Source organism: Chanos chanos, chromosome 9 (assembly GCF_902362185.1).
Source record: "Chanos chanos chromosome 9, fChaCha1.1, whole genome shotgun sequence".
In the NCBI taxonomy this organism is placed as follows: Eukaryota; Metazoa; Chordata; class Actinopteri; order Gonorynchiformes; family Chanidae; genus Chanos; species Chanos chanos.
Genome location: NC_044503.1, coordinates 10,551,471 through 10,568,703, shown reverse-complemented (window position 1 = coordinate 10,568,703; position 17,233 = coordinate 10,551,471).

Sequence of the window (17,233 nt, the reverse complement as noted above, 5' to 3'; positions counted from 1 at the left end):
CATTGTTAGGAACTGGGGGAAATTATACTTTTGAAAACAAAGTTAATTTAAATTCTGCTGTTTTTCTTAGACAGATCAAAACATAACGGTGTACAAATGCTTGCAATGTTTTGAGAATGGTTCCCCTCTGATTTAATTACGTGTCATAAATGAAATTATTACATGCCACTATATAACATATAAACTCAAAGGGACGTGGGCAGATGTTTGTTGGGCGGTAACTGGAGGAGAGACTTTTAACATTGCAATATGTGAGCTATTAATTGTTTCAGTAATTTTTTGAAATTGCACAGGCTCTCCCCATGTTGACTCCTTTCTTTCTTTCTCCTTTTCTCTCTCCCTCTCTTTTCCTCTCTCTCTCTCTCTCCCTCTCTCTTTCTTTCATGCTCAAGGCCCAGTCACATCCAGAGAATGATTTACTACAGGACTTGCGACGTCCAGAATTAACTCGGGGAATTAATTCCCGCAGTATTCTAATACCTCCGGACGCTCTCATTCGCACGGGGGTTGGTCCTGGCCTTCTTCTTCCCTTTCCCCGCCTTTCACTCTCTCTGCCATTAGTGCACTGAGATAGCTTCTTGGTGTTAAGTGCTCCTCTTTCTGAACAATAATTAGCACATGCGCACAGTTGCATCGTCCTTACACGCCGACAGTGGTGAGGTACTCTTACGGTCTGTTTATAATGTCTTAGCTCTTCTGTGTGTAGATACAGGTCTTTGTGTGTATGTATTGAATGTTCATTGGCTTCCAACTAAAATCCATCTTATTCCGCAACAGAATGCCACTCTGAACTGTCTCAGCTCAACATAGGCGCTCACTTTTCTCTCCTCTGAATACATGACAAACCATTCCTCAGTTTGCTGAACGTGGAGATTGAGGAACTTAGTTATCTAGGAGAACTGAACTGGAAAGCTGTTATTATACCGTCTTCTTCAGTGCTGTTATTTAAAATCGGTTAAAGCTAATGAGGAGTTATTTTTGACTGATTTCTTGGTTCAGTGTTCAGAGCGTTGAACTGTAAACAGTTGTTCAGGGGAACACTGGTTTTAAGTCTTGAGTTCAGATTATTAAGTAAGACAATTGTTAAGTCATGCTAGTATTTGGTTTCACAATTACTGCAGACCATTAACAGGAACATGCCCAAAGTATTGGCAAGACACCTCTTACAGTCTTACATCCAATTCAGTTTTCAATTAGACATTGCTTGCTTAGTAATAATGCTGGCCTTCACTGACAATTGTTAATGCTGTTTTATAGATTCTGGTCCTCCTGGAGATGGAGAACTACGTTACAAGATTGGTTTGAGAGACCTGCATATCAAAGTCTTCTTTTTAATCGCCAAAATGAGAACACAATACACAAACATGCGCTTTTTTTGTTGTTGTTGTTGTTGTTTTTTACTTTACTGCAAGTAAAAAAACCGGAGCCTTTTCCCACTTCCTGTTTGTCAGAAGCAACCCACACAAATGCATCCCCCACATCACTGGCTTTGAATCAACAGTTCAACACGGGTTTACAGACAATCGGCCTTGTTTTTTTTTTTTTTTGCAAAACTTTTTTTGCATTTTCTACAGCGCTTTCCTTCAGAGGCGCCGGGCACTTTCTGCTCTCAACTTTAGTTACAGGCTTTCTCTTGTTTTGTTTGTTTTAGCTCACTCCAGAGATTATCCAGCAAACAGCGTTTAAAACTACATCCTGAGATAATAGACGAGTTTGTCTCTTAAGTGAAGCCACAGTTAAGTAGTTCCACTTTTCAGAAGGGGAAAATCAATACTCACGCCTTAATCAGGTAAAAACTGATACAACAACAGCTTCGACCATCCACAACTGCCGACATCTAATGAGCAGTGTAACCACCGTTAATGGTGTCTTCTGTCTGAGAAGCAAGATGCTTAGGCTCTTTGGTTGTCTTTGAATGGCCCCCTCTGTGAAAACCTAGTCATTGTACTAACAGCTGTGGTAACACTTTGGTGTAAATATAGTGTTTTGTATAAGATGTTTTAATGCAGTCGTGCATACAAACCAAAACTGATACTTGTATGTGCACCAAATAGCGGCCTTTTCCCCCCAGATAGCTTCCTAACTATAAGATGCGCATTGGTCGATCCAGTGTACTGATCATGTCTGTGATGAAACGAGATATGCATCTTTATTGATTCATTATATCATTATGTCAGTATATATCAGTATGTCACAGTGTTGTGATGCGTAGGGATCTTGTTATTACAGAGGATTTGCATAAGTCAGGTCAGGACATTGCAAATGATACCGTTCTTCAAGTTTCTCTTGCTTCAAGGTCTGTTTTTTTTTTTTCCCCCCTTTTGCTTTCTTGGCAGTTGCTTGGAGAAAAAGAAAGAAAGAAAAAAAAGGATCACATCCACAAACAAACCACATAAAAAATGCAGTGGAAAGCTCATGTTCAATTGTCAAATTGTCAGCCGCTGTGGCGACTCCAAAGAACAAGGAGTAGTTCTCTTGTCTCCGCAATTTCAACTAATGCAGCCTCTCGCTGACAGCCCAAACTGCTGGCCCGACTCACATCCCCCACAAAAAAAAACCCAAGGTAACATGAAATGAATGAATGATAAAAAATTCATGTAGATATTTTTCCTAAATCCCCCCCCCGTCTTCCTATGTTTGTGTATTTTCACAACGCAGTGTTTAGACATCTCGTCATTATGCAACTGGTTTTTTTTTGGGGGGGGGGGGGGGGGGGGGGGTTGTTTTTTTTTTCCTGTCCACTAATGACAGAAGCAAAGCTCTCTGGAGGGATTCTATTCCTTTACACTCCATTAGCAAATAGCAGTGTAATGGGAGGCCATTATAGGGAATTTGTGTTGCCCTGTTGAATTCCAATTGTCTTCTGTATTCAAGTGCGTTTCACTGGTCTAGTGCATCACCGCATTCTAGTGTCTTAGCCTGAGATAATGTTTCAGGTGGAGCCGTTGGCATGTTATAAAAGGAGCGATAAGATAGCTATCATGCAGCTCTTGGTGAATGATGAGGGCTCTCCTCGCTCTCTCTCTCTCTCTCTCTCTCTCCCGCTCTCTTTGCCTCACAGGGTGCTGGATTATCTCTCCTGGGCTGCCACTGTGGCATGTAGGAGCTCTTCAGTCGGCCCCCGTGCTTCTCCCCAGCCTTTTGTCTGTGGGTATGCATTTTTTTTGTGTTTTCGTTTGTTTAACTTCTAGCATCTGATTCATTTGCAAGTCTCCAGGGAGTTCGCTTCTCTCAGGGGAGCCTGTTTGCTTTCTGAGCCGAGTAACCTGTTCAAATGCACTCTGTTATTGCATTTGCAAGGAGTATGCTGCTCACAGTAGCTGTGATCCTATTGTTCTAGAACATTCTACAATGCTCTCTGGATTGTAATACATGTAAAATAATATGTTACGACTGACAAACTATTGATTCACTACACTGATTACACTGATGTATATTTGGACTAATATATTCTGTTTCATTGAATTATGAATTTGAATAATATTTATCCCAAAGGCTATTTCAGTCTGTTAGTAAATGAAAGATAGGTTAAGTTAAACTGTTTCAAATTTCCACAGTGTTTTATAGAACACATCAGCAACAGGGCACTAAGATCACTGAATATAACTACTGAGTTTTTGATTGACTCCAACAACAGCACATTGCATGGCGAGGGAGAATACCAGAACAGAAAATGAAAACTGTGCGGTTGCTTAGCAACACACTGATTCTGATGATAACCACACACTGTAACATCAAGAGAGAACCTGAATCTATTCTCAGAAATAAAGCACTACTTTCTATGTTGGCAGAGCAGTAATATCAACCACGTTAGCCTCAGCGTTCAAGAGGAACTGCGTAATCAGTGTTACAGTGTCATTTCTCATGTTTTCCTTAGAATATTTAGCTCTTGGTGAAGGAAAACATACACGGGCAAATACCATTGATAGGAGATGTTTGTATGGACAGGAAATGGACTTCAGTATGGTGACCCTGGGCACAGACCTTCAGCAGGAGAAGTGGAGAACACGCTACATGTGTGTTTCTTTCAGCTAGTGTGTCCTATTAGAGAACGTCGTTGCTTTATCAGCGAACACCGATAAAGAGAGAGATGGACTGTGTAGAGTGAGTCTATTCAGCGAACCGGTTAAGGGGTTGAGGACGGGTCCAGTACGAGTAACCGTGTCCGTTCAAACAGAGCTTCTTTCTTATCTGTCAGCACAAAAAAAAGAAAAAAAAAGACAGAAAGGAAGGATTTAGATTGTCCACAGTGAAAGAATAAGCTGGCTTACGTGTAATACTTCATCCACCCTCCACGACGAAGAAAGAACACTGGATGTTACAAAGCGTATCTTTAACAGTAATAGTGGCCAGTGTTACTAAAGGTCCTGTTGTAAAAATTGATTTTGCTTTTGCAGACAGACTAGGAGCCAGACTTTGTGGGATGTGAGGAGACAGTCTATTGTAAAGGGCATTGACTGACTGACATATGTATTGACTTTGGCGTTAACCTATAAGCATGGAGTCAGGCAGGGAATGGACGGCACTAACTCCCAATCATCAGGCTTAATAAGAAAGACAGAGTTAAAGTGAAGCAAGTCTACTGCATGGATCCCAGCAAATAAACCTTAAGAATTTTCTGTCTGGTGATATATTCTGAACAAGATGTAAGTTTAAAAATACATACCGTATATACCATTTCTTGCATCAATAGTATGCTCTTAAATTAATTCACAATTAGATTTTAAGATCTTGGTTCCTGTGAGGACCAGGAGAACCACACGGAGTTCATTGTTATTCTATAGTAGCCTCATGAACACTGGCAGACTCACTCTGTGTGCATAAGTGAGATTTCTGTTCGCCAAACAAGGTGAAAGTGAGGCAACAGCATGGTGAAAACCTAAAATGCGTCAGAGTCGAGGTTGATCAAGAAGCAAACCATGTGAATCGGTCTCTCCTCTCCTCTCCTCTCCTCGGGGCGACCCAGGGACAGCTGGCAGACAAGAAGCGCTCTGTCAAGCCGGAAACATGTTAGCATCAGTCTAGCTATACTCAGCTTGCTGACAGTGCCATATGCCATTTACTGTTAGCATAGACAAGCCCCCACCCTCTTACCACTGATCGAATCCCAGATCATCCTACGCTGCATTCTGTCTCGACGCATTCCTCTCTCCCACCCCCCTCCCCTCCAACCATCTGAACACAACTCTCCTCCTCTCCCCTTCCTATATCAGTCTAACTACACCCCCCCCCCCCCCCCGCCCCTTTCTCTAATTCCATCCGTCTGAGTACTGCTGTCACTCTGAGAGCTAGCCCATAAACACACCTTCACATGCGGCCCAAGAGACTCACCAAGCCCTTCTCCTCAGGCCTTCCCTTTATTTATTTATTTGCAAGTTTATGCGTGTCCAGGATTGAGCAAGGGCAAGTTATCGACCTGGCTTGAAGGTGAAGGTGACTGTTAAAACTTTTACGGTGAAAAGAGCCCGCAATTTATTTTGCTCCGCACGTCCGCGTTGGACGTTTCTTCGATTGAGTTACGAAGAAATAACTGTTGCACTTTGTTTGGCAAAATACCCTTACATCGATTAAACAATCTGCCATTTTAGGGGGGCGGGGGGGGGGATAATGGATGTATTTCTAAATTGGTTATTCATAGTTTTATTGTACACATCATTCTCTGTGTGTGTGTGTGTGTGTGTGTGTGTGTGTGTGTTTTCTAGGAAGCTCAGCTGTATTTGTTCGAGTACACCCACACTGGAGGGAAAATAGAGAGAAACAGACAGCCCTCATTTGGAGTATCTGCTCTGCGTACGCAAACAGAGAGATACTGATGTGTGTCAGCCTCTTTCCTATTTACCTCTCTGAGTCAGAAAGCCTGAGTTGCCTGTGATTGTGTTTTTTCAGGCTTTTGGTAGACAGGAGTGCACTTCAACAAAATGTTTCCATGAGCGCCTGCTTTTTTTTCTTTTTTTTTTATTCATCGAGCATCATTTCGGAAAAGTCCATAAAGATGCAGGAAACACGCAAATAAAACCGTAAAGTGACGTTACATCGTTTCAATGAGCGTGCTGTTTTAATTTGTTCCTCCCATGTGTGAATGTATATTTCAAGGGCTATTCCTGCTTTACATATCAAATGGAGACCTGCCTTTCCCCTTTCATTTCATTTACATTTTGTTTGAACAGAGCTTTCTGATAGAAAAAAAAAACCCTCATCTGTCCATGCAAGACTATTTGCACTGTAGTTCAATTTACTTCAATGAAATTTTGAAAAGGCCATGACATACTCATACATTTTGATGTGCTGTCCCCCCCTTTTTTTTTTATAGGTGAAATAATCTACAATGGAGAAGTCACAAAATATGTGTATTTTGGGGAAATGAGGAAAGAAAAAGAAAACACTGGGGTTTGAGATCAAGCTTGGGAAGCTTTTGGGACTGGTAGGGGATCTTATACAACTTCCAAGTCCTGTTATATCTTCTCTGATACTTGCTTAGTAATGAGACAAGACAAGAACACAGCTAATCCCAGTTCTTTAAAATGAGTGTAGGGTAGACAGATGAAAGTAAGGGAGTAAAGCTGAGCAAAGAGAGAGAGAGAGAGAGAGGGAGAGAGAGAGAGAGAGATGGAAGAATGGGTGAGCAGAGATAAGAGGTAATCAAGCATGAATATAATCTAGAGAATTTACAGATGTAATTTGGTTCTTGCAGGGTTTCTGCATGAATTGGAAGGCACAGCAATCATCATTTGCCACAAATGTGCAAAGCAGGCTTTGTGCTTACTACTGTGAATTCTGGTGCTATCCATCAATCTCAGTCCAAGGCAGAACAAATTAAAGCAGTCTCTATGCACTAGGCTTACAGTGTAACCGCACCAGTGAGACAAGTAACCAATATACTGTTCTCCTCTGCATATATTGGCATGAATGTGTTAAGAACAACTTTATATTTCTATGGAGTTGTTGTAACAGTTTTACACTAACGCTGGAGATGTAAATTTGGGTCACCTGAAAGATGACCACAAATACACTAATCAGCAGATGAATTTGCTTTTAATTGTACCACCTAATGTTCAGTGTATTGCTGCTCAAGAAATGGTCTGTTAGAATGATCTGATTGGTTTAAAGTGTGATCTCCTATTACACAGACAACCTGACCTGTAATAATCAATATGAAATATCAAAATCATCTGGCTTTCCATTTGCGACACCGGCCAAAGGAAACCAGAAGAGAGCTATTCATTAGAATGGAATCAATACAGCACCTTTCCAATTACTCAGTGAGTAAGCTGGGGGAAATTCCTGCTGTATTTAAACAGCTTTGTATTGATTTTTCTGTGTGATCACATCAGATCTCACTGGTGCCAAACATACAGGAAACACCATAGCGGACATTGAAGAAGTGACTACAAATATGTTTCTTATGAATATGCATCATAGTTATTCCACGTGGCCCTTTTCCTTATGCCGTACGTTCAGTGTCAATTTACTTCAATCAATATTTCATTTAACGCCAAGCCCCTGTGATGTTAATCTACCTGAATGTTTGCGATATTGCTTTGTGCTTATTGGCTGTTGCTGTGATGGCTTGCAAGGTTTTGGTTTAATTAACCCATTGGAAACAAGAATGTGTAGATGCAAGGGTTTTTTTTTTTATCTGTAACATGCACTTACAGTGACAAAGAAAGAACACTCTCTTTCAACTCTATGGTTTTATATATCAGGACGTAACAAAAAAAACCCCAAAACATTTGGTCCTTACCAAGTTCTACTATTAAGTAAGTCCAGGTGATTAAGAACACATAACGGATTCCACTATGTTAGTATTTATGTAGAATCTCTGTGATTGCTCACACACACACAGTGAGCAGTGAATTTAACCTCTGCATTTAACCCATCCTATACACCCGGTAGTGAACACACACACACACACACACAAGAGCAGTGGGCAGCACGCCTGTGTCCAGGGAGCAATTGGGGGTTAAGTGCCATGCTCAAGCCGTGGATGTTGAGGGAGGAGAAAGCGCGGTTCACCCACTCCCCCCCGCCCACATTTTTCCCGCCGGGCCAGGGGATTGAACCACAATCCCACAAGTCCGCAAGCCCGCTTCTCAAATCAAAACACAAAAAAAACCCATTCTAAAACCATGAGTAAAATAGTGGGTACACACCATTATTCAATAGCTTGCAGAACCTCCATTTAACAGCAAGAACTTAGGAACTTGGTAACTTGCACCATAGGATCTCAATAGCGTTAAGGCCTGATGTTTGACTTGGTCATTCCAAAACATTGATTCTTTTCTTTTTCAGTCATTCAGGTACAGAGTTTACTAATGTGCCTATGTGTTTGCTAATGTGTTTGTGGTAGTTTGTCTCATCTGTCCAAAGGACATTTCTGCTCCAGAAATCTTGTGGTATGTTCAGATGCAATTTCTCGAAACCTTAGACTTGCTAGCATGTTCTTTTTTTGGAGACAAGGGGCTTTCTCCTGGCTACCCTTCCATAAAAGTCATGCTTACACAGTCTTTTTTTGTTCACAAAGTTGTGAACTTTAACAGTTCACATGTTAACCCAGGCCTGTAGATCCCTAGATCTAGCTCTTGGGTTCTCTGTGATTTCTCTGAGCGTAACACAGTTTGACCTTGGAGTTTAACCTTGGGGTGAAATTTCTGGGATGCCCAACCCTGGGAAGACTGGCAACAGTCTTGAATGTTCTCCATTTGTAAACAATCCTCACTGTGGAATAATGGATTTCCAGATTGATAAGCAGTGACAACAGCTTCTCTGAGATCACTACTGAGGTCTTAACACAAACCTGTATGCTCCAAACCACAAAGTGCCAAAGATTATGTTGCTATAGAGTTGGTCAAACTTTCGGAAGACCAACTAATCACATACATTTGATTAGTGGCACTTGGCTATTTACCTTCTTTATTCATATGGAGGCAGTAAGCCTATACATACCTTTTCCCCCCATGGTTTCTGCATTTTGGCCTACTTTTTGTTGAATAAATAATGACATAATAAAATCTGTTATGCTTTGCCTGTGATATGAGGCTAACTTCGTCTAATTTTAGAAGTTGGTGAGGGCCAAACAATTGTTATTTATGCTCTGATATGAGAGTGTGCTTTCTTTTTCACATCACTGTGTAGTCACACACACACGCACACACACACACACACACACACACAGTCACATACCTAACAATATGAAGTGTTGATGTTGGTTAGTACAATCACTTTGTGTGGACAGAGTGCAATGGGTAAGAAATCATTGTTATCTGGGAACATTTCGATCTTGACAGTGTGTGTGTGACTATGCGATGACAGGACTGTGTGTTTATGTGCATTTGTGCGTGTGTGTGTGTGTGTGTTATCTGGACTGTGTGTTATAAATAGCCTTGTTTTGTGGCAGAGTTGGGGGGTGGGGGGTGAGGAGGGGTATTTCTCTCTAGCCCTACTCAGGGGCTATTGAATAAATGTCATAATGCTCCCATGATGTCTTCCTATGGAGAGAGGCGCTTGGCAGCCTCTCTGCTTTAGCTGTGTAATGAAATATGTCTGCTGTGATGTATGGCGGAGGGAGAAACCCAAATCGAAAATTGAATCACACTAACTTAATTTGTGGTCAGGGCAATCAAATTACTTGTTTTGGCTGGAGTATTTTCAGCACTGCTGACGATGAATTCATCTTTGTGCTGGAGCTGTCAGAACTCTGCTAGAGGGTGCTGTGACACTGTGGGGGGGACGGGCCTGGGTGGTCCTGGGGGCTAAGGCTCCGTGCATTCGTGGTCAGTATTTTTGTATGTTTACGTCGTGGTGCTAAGCCTCCCCTCAGTACACGATGAAAGACTGTTCTAGAACACAGCTGTCTTCAGCTGTTTCTTGCTAACACTGGCCCTCTAGCACGTACTGGAGATCAACACAAGAAATAAATCTCTTTACATCACTTTCATTCCATAACGAAGCTTACGTCGTGTTGAGAAGTCGTGCAAAGAAAATAAATAAATAAATAAAGACAGCTCAGAGTAGCCTTCCGAGTAAATTTTCCGGAATATTCTCTTATAAAAATGAATACCAATCTCAGACTGTAAGTGTGTTCTCTTTTTGTTACTTATTGTTTTATAATGACCTTACGGTGTAGACAGCATTTCTTGTACTGACAGCAAAATAAAAACAGAACAACACAAATTTGCCCGCTGAGGAATTTTAACGCTTGCTTCAATTAGCGAGACAGTACACGAGCCAGAAAAGAATTAAAGGAAAGAAAAAGCTCATAAATTGCGTATAAATGAGGGAAATCACCGAGAAGAAGCAAAGCAAAAGATGAGACAAAACGAGAACTCGACTCAGAGCGATTTCAGCGTCTTACTCGAGTGGGAAACGGAGACGGTGGTGACGGAGGAGGAGAATACGGCGGAGAGATCCACACTTGTTTGCATTCCCTGCTGACAGTCACGCTGCTTGAAGAAAGAAAATCAATCAGGGTGACAGCCTTAGCCACCTTTCATACACTCTTCCTCTCTTATAAGTGACAGCTCGTTTATCCTGTGACAAAGTGACGGGGCTCCATATCGGCACGCCTACCAATCTGCTCTCTATTCTATTACTCTTCTTTTTCTCCACTTCTTTCATTTCTCTTATAGGAAGCCTCTTCACCTCACATCTCACCTTATATGGAACAAATAATAATAATAAAAAAGCTTCCTTGTTCCCACCCCCCCCAAACACTTCATTAGGGCTATAGTGAAGGCTACTAACATTCTCTTATGAATATTTGAAACTTCAAATTGAACTAGACTGGAACTTATATTTTAAAAGAAGTGTAAAATATTATATGGAGAAAAAAAGCAAATATGTTTAGCTTGTGTTAATTTCATATACATGTTTCATCCATCAAGTACTTTAAATATGTATTTGACCCTAGTTTGCTCACTCTCTTTCATGTATAATTGAAAGACTGGGGCAGGCAGGGTTTCTCAGGAGGCCCTATTTAAACTTAATGTTTACTAGTCCTCAAGTTCTCAACAACTTCTCCAATGAACGCACATGAGGACACGGGTGAATCTTTTTAAGGAACAAGTGTCGGGAATTAGGATTTGATGGAGGATAACACGTTGAGGTTGAGGCGTACTGCCTCTGTGGGGAAAAAAAAATCTGAGTAAAACACGGGACACGGGAGCCATGAAAGAAACAGGAGTAGTAAATGTTTATACCTCCATTTTACTGGAGAGCATTCATACAGTCTCCGTATATAGAGCCAGACAACGTAAGGTATACGGGTGTGCCTCATACATTCATGCAGATACGTTTTTCGATCTGTTCGTTTATTCGTCCATGAATGTACGCATGTGAAAGCGTTGTGCGTTGCGTGATTTCTTTTGAACGATGCAAGTAAATTGCCCCTGAAGGCCATTAAACATTCAAGAATTTGAGAACATGTACCGTTTAGGTGCTAGAACCGCAGATCACAGAAAGCCTCTTAAGAGTTGATCATTTTCTCTTTAGCTCTGCCAATCGGAGAAATGCTTTGTAATTTGGAGTAACAACAAAGCTCTATCAATTTGTGGTTTTTTTTTCCAACGGCTTGTTTGCTGGGTTACTGTCTTCTTTTTTTTTGTGGAGAGAGAATAGTCTCAACAGTTTCCCCACTCGTAGCTTTTCCGTGACCGAGACCTAGTTTCTCTGAAACCTACATAATCCCTCATTCAAACTGAGAGCAAACCATGTAGGTTAGCACTTACGTCGACTATGACATGAACACAACAGGCTACACGTTGGGGTGTGTACACTGTGTGGTCTCCGGAATCCCATCAACCACCAGGCAGTTTATGTCTCAGTTGTGCCCACAGGACAGAGGATATAGATCTGTTCATTAGAGCTAAGTTCTAATGTTCCTCTGAAAAAGTTCAGTTAATTCAGCCGTCAGTGATAATTAAAGCATTATCCACCGACGCGTCAGCTGGCATCAGACAGACAGGCCGGGGGTCAGACAGAGCGGAGGGACTGGGGGGGAGGAAATGAGGACAGAGAAGAGATATCAGGGAAAACCATCAATGACCTATCAGGACTTCCTCCCTCCCGCCGCCCTTCTCTCTCTCTCTCTCTGACTTTGAGATTGGTGACCCGTGGGTCACTGCCGAGCAAGATGAGTAAGAGCAAATGCTGCATCCATTATTGAGAGTCTGAATCAGCCACAAGTCGGTCGCTAGTCCGGTGAGGTAACGGGGAGGACACGGATAGGTGGAGGAAAGCGGTCCTCTCTCTCTCGCTCTTTTTTTTCTGTTGTGCTTCCAGAACATTCCCCAACAACATCTTACCTGAGCTTGACTTCGCCAAACCCGCGTGCCTTTCGCGTCATCCAATCACATTGAACTTCCAAGCGATGCACGTTTATGGTAGTCACAGGACACATTCTCTGTTTTTCTCCCAGCAATTTTCCAGAAGCTCGGCTTTTAAGAGGTCTCAGTTGACAGCAATAATCAATATTTCAGGTGAGCTCTCCTAAGAGGTTCCTTGGTGATAAATACCCTGTGTGTGTGTGGAGCGGCACTGTTGAATTACTCCCTCTCATTTGAGACTGATGACAGTTACCCACCCACTTGGGGAAGTGTGAGGAGGCAAAACACTCCAAGGCAATATTTAGACAAACCACAATCGGCCACCTGCAGACAGAGCTGCACGGGCGTGGGTTTCTTTTTGGGAGCACAGCAACAACAACAACAACAACAGCAACAGACCTAATGCTGCCGTGGTAACTCGGAAAAAGCTTTTGAACTTGAGGGGGGTATTTTTAGCGGGTAACCATGGTCGCGTTCAGATTTTCATTGTCTTCTCCACCAAAAACATTTTTTCCCTCCGCACATATTAGGTCAGACGACAACACCTCGGGGCTTTTTAAAAATAGATTCCCCTCAAAGCTTAAAAAAAAAAAAAAAACGGCAGTTGATATTCGACTGCCGAACCTCATTCCGTTCCAAATCACTTTTTAAAAAATATATTCCCTTGTCACCTGTCATAAAGACACAATGTCACGGTAACGCTGTGCCCCAAAACATCTCTCCTGTCTATGTCACTCTTTTTATTCTATGTTTTTCACTTTTTTTTTTTTCCCTCGGTGAGCAGTACCAGCCTCTCTCTATGGGTTCCTTGTCACACTACATTCAAGTTAAGATGACATCATCACCCGCTGTCCTTAGGTCCACTTATGTGCTTTGAAGATTCATGGGGTCAGAGACGAGAGAGAGAGAGAGAGAGAGAGAGAGAGAAAGTAATAGACATTTAAATTGCACACAGCAATTGAAAGAGCAATTAGATGATGAAATATTGTTGAGTTGATTCTATAAGATTCGTCCGTGTCAGAGATACGTGTGTTAACACCTTTGAGGGAGGGTTCCAGCTGAATGATGTTCAGTCAACGTTATTTCAGCTTCAGTCAACAGACACAGGCCCCTGGGCTGAAGAACCAGTAAGCACAGGGTCATTAACCCTGCCAATTGCTTAACGAGCACTAATTACTGCTGACATTTCCAGAGGGCCAAGAGATTGTCAGCTGACTGTAGTTAACATAAAAAAAATACTGTCACTCCACTTGTCTCTCAACACATATGAAATCACCTCCAAAAAACTGTGGATGCTCGTATCTACCAGACCACATTGACTGTAGCGGCACGGACCAACTCCGTAATCGTTTAAATGAGTGAAAATTTTCAATCATTTATTTAAGCTGCTTAAAATCAAATGGTAAAAGTGTTAAATTATTCACGGCATATCACCCTGAGAATGAATTTTATACAGTTAAAACGTCTCCCCCTTCCTCTTCCTCTCACATACACACAAACGCTCACACATACGCACATACACACACACACACACACACACACACACACACACCCTCTCTCTCTCTCTCTCTCTCTCTCTCTCTCTCACACATACACACACACAAACAAAGAAACAGAAGACATCACAAAGTAGTCATAAAGAATACCAATAATTTAATAGAAATGAAAAGTACAGTATAATATACAGCAGATAAGTGTCATCTCTCTTCTATTTAAGGCTAAAAACCAGCATTGACTACAGAAGCACTGATTAAGCTGAACAGCCCATAGTAATGACTGGAATCATTTGGCATTTTTCACAAAGAGGAAACAAATGAAAGCAAATGATATGGGAAGAAAGAGAGAGAGAGAGTTGACAAAGGAATGTTCTATGAATGAGCTGTTTAGAATGCAAACTTTGAACACAATCAAAATGCTATGAACTTCCAAACCACAGTTGCACAGTAGAAACACACGCAATAAACAGCTAAAAAAAAATAAAATGGGAAAAACAACAAATTATTATGATGAAACTCTCAACAAATATCATGAATAATGCAAAGTAAAGCACCATGTGCAATTGCAAAACCGAAGGCAAATTTTTTGATCCAAAAACTTTCGTTTTGAAATGTTGAATTTAGAAACTGGAGCTGCGGCAAAAAAATCCACTCTAAAGGGTAAAAACAAGGCTCACAAGTAGTACACGCACGCACACCTGACAGCAGTCTAAAACACGAAAGGAGAGAGCAATGGAAAAAACAGCCCAGGAAAAGAGTGAAAAGTGACAAACACCTGAAGACACAGAGAACATGGCTATAAATAGATTCTGTTACACGTTACAGAGGTTTCTTCTCTGAAAGCAAGACACTGGGCCCACCACGCATAACCTGTTCTGTTTCCAAGTCAACAGTTCACACGTGTCCAAGCGTGAGCTGTGCCGAGTGGGTTTTTTTTTAATGTTTATCCTACTTTCATCACGATCTCTCACACTCTAGAGCCACCTTCTCGTCTAAACGTCTACACCGTACGGAGGTGAGATCGCCGGGGAAAACAAAAAACACTCGGTAAATTTAAGCTGAAGGGGGGGTTTTAGTTTGATATCAATACATACAGAAGTACTGTAAATGCGCCTTGAGTATATCACCGAGTTTCAGAGACGAGCAAGCCTTCTCATTGGCTAATTCACACATTACTGACAAAGGAAAAAAAAAAAATCCATTTTCCAATTAGTTATGGTCTGAGAAGAAACCATAAAAAATGCATTTATGTAAAAGATGCGCTGAGTCATTCTGAAAATTATCTAAGCTATTAAAGCTCCTCACTGCAGTGTTCAAGAGGGCCGCTCTACCTTAATGTCCAGAACGTGAGCCAACATGGTCATTGTGAGCTAATTGCTGTTACTATAGCACACAGCGAGGTAAAAATGGCTCGTTTAATAAAGACACTCTAAATTATTGCAGTCTCTAGTGAGCATATTTCCGTTTCCAGGTGCTAATATTGAAAAGTGAGGATCGGTTTAGAATTTGTTTCAAAATCATAACAAAAACTATATGTTATGATCTGCAACAGATCATTAAGCAACAGATAAGAGAGACCGCGCGTCAGTCCTTCGCGTCCAGACGTTGTACACAAGGTTTCAAATGCGTCAGAGAAAAAGAGAGTATTACCTCAGCACTGGTGAGTCTGCAAAACTGAAAAGCTCTAAAAGCCATGGAGGAGGAGAGGAAAAGACCGAATGGATTCTATTAGTTAAACTTTCATGTCAGTGACCCCAAAAAACCCTCTCTCTTCCAAGCAAAGCTAAAACCCATGAAGCACAGCAGCTCTTAACGAAAGTCTGATTGTGCGTGTTTTTTTCTTTTTTCTTTTTCAATATATCCCATTTACTCAAATAATTAAACATAAGGACATCTATTAATTAATTATTCAAATTCTTAATCCAAACATTAGGGAAACGCTGATTGCTTGTTTCGATACGGTTAAATGAAACCCTCGTTGGTGAAACGCTTTTGCAGGAGCGGCGAAGAAAATTCAGTTAGCGCACAATGTAGCAAATCCTTACATTTCACTTGATTAATTCATGTTAGGGAAATTCGATAGAGATAGGAAAAAATTGGACTGAATAAAAACTATCAGCTCCTTACACACCATTAGATGTGACTCAAGAGGCAGAGGTCAGGGAAACAGTGCACGTGACAGTTCATCATCGTCTGATTAAATCTGCTTGTTTTTTTTTTTTTGAAAGCTCATTAGGGAACAATAGGAAGAGCTCTATTGCTATTGTCTATAAAATTCTATACGAGGTGGAGTATTATACACAGAGGAGGAACTAGAACTGAGAAAATGCCCCTTTTTTTTACCTGCATTAACTACCTCAGTATCCCTCACGCTATCTAGTGCAACATTAGTCCAGTCAGTCACACATACACGAACCTCATACCATACCGGACCGGACCGGACCGGACCGGACCGGACCCTCCTCCATCACCCCCATGCCACCAGGCTTTCATTCAGCTCACAAAGACACTCCAAAGGAACATCTTTCAATGAAGAGCTTTCTAGCCCCCACACATAATACCCGCTATCTCACACAACCTCCTTTTGTGCAATATGGGGGAGTGGTCTATTCCGCAAGCTATTGTTGTTGTTGTTGTCGTCACTATTATTATGAGTATTATTACTGATATTATTATTGATATTATTATTATTATCATCAGCATTTTTATTATTACTACAAAAGAGTCCACATCCTTAAATTCACAGTCAGTTGAAAAGAATAGCAGTCAGTTGAAAACACAGCGGGTGGAAAAAAAAAACAAAACAACCCTCTACTAAAAGTAGAGAGAGAGTCAAGTATGACGCGTTGTGATTGGGCAGACATTAGCGTACCGCTGCATTTGGATAGGAGTGTACCTCCATAGCTGCTCTGGGTTTTTTTTTTTTTTTCCCTGCAACGTGCAGACTGATTACACTCTCTCACTGGCCCCAAAACGTCCCAGTGGTACAATCATTTTAGAGCCAAGGAGAGGACAAGAACAACCTATCATAAAATAATAACAACGTAAGAACACAGGAACACGGAAACTAAGGCAGTGAAACGAGATGGTGGGGGGGGGGGGGGGGGGGGGGGGGGGGGGGGGGGGGCGGGGGGGCGGGGGGGTGCAGTGGAGAGATTTCCAGACTACGATGCCTTTGTGAAGGAGAGTAAATGGAAAAGGGGTCAGTTTTGGAGTCAGTGGTAAATGTGAAAAAAAGAAAAAAACACTCTTGGCGTGAAAAGAGCACTCACAATGTCTTCATCTACATAGTCATAGTAGCAACAAAGCTCTTCCATTTTGGTCTCCTTCACAGTTTCTTGTGTTTCTGAATAACAAGATGCTTTTGGTAGGAATAACTTAAAAATACTTTACAACTTTAAAGCAGTTGCCCTGACT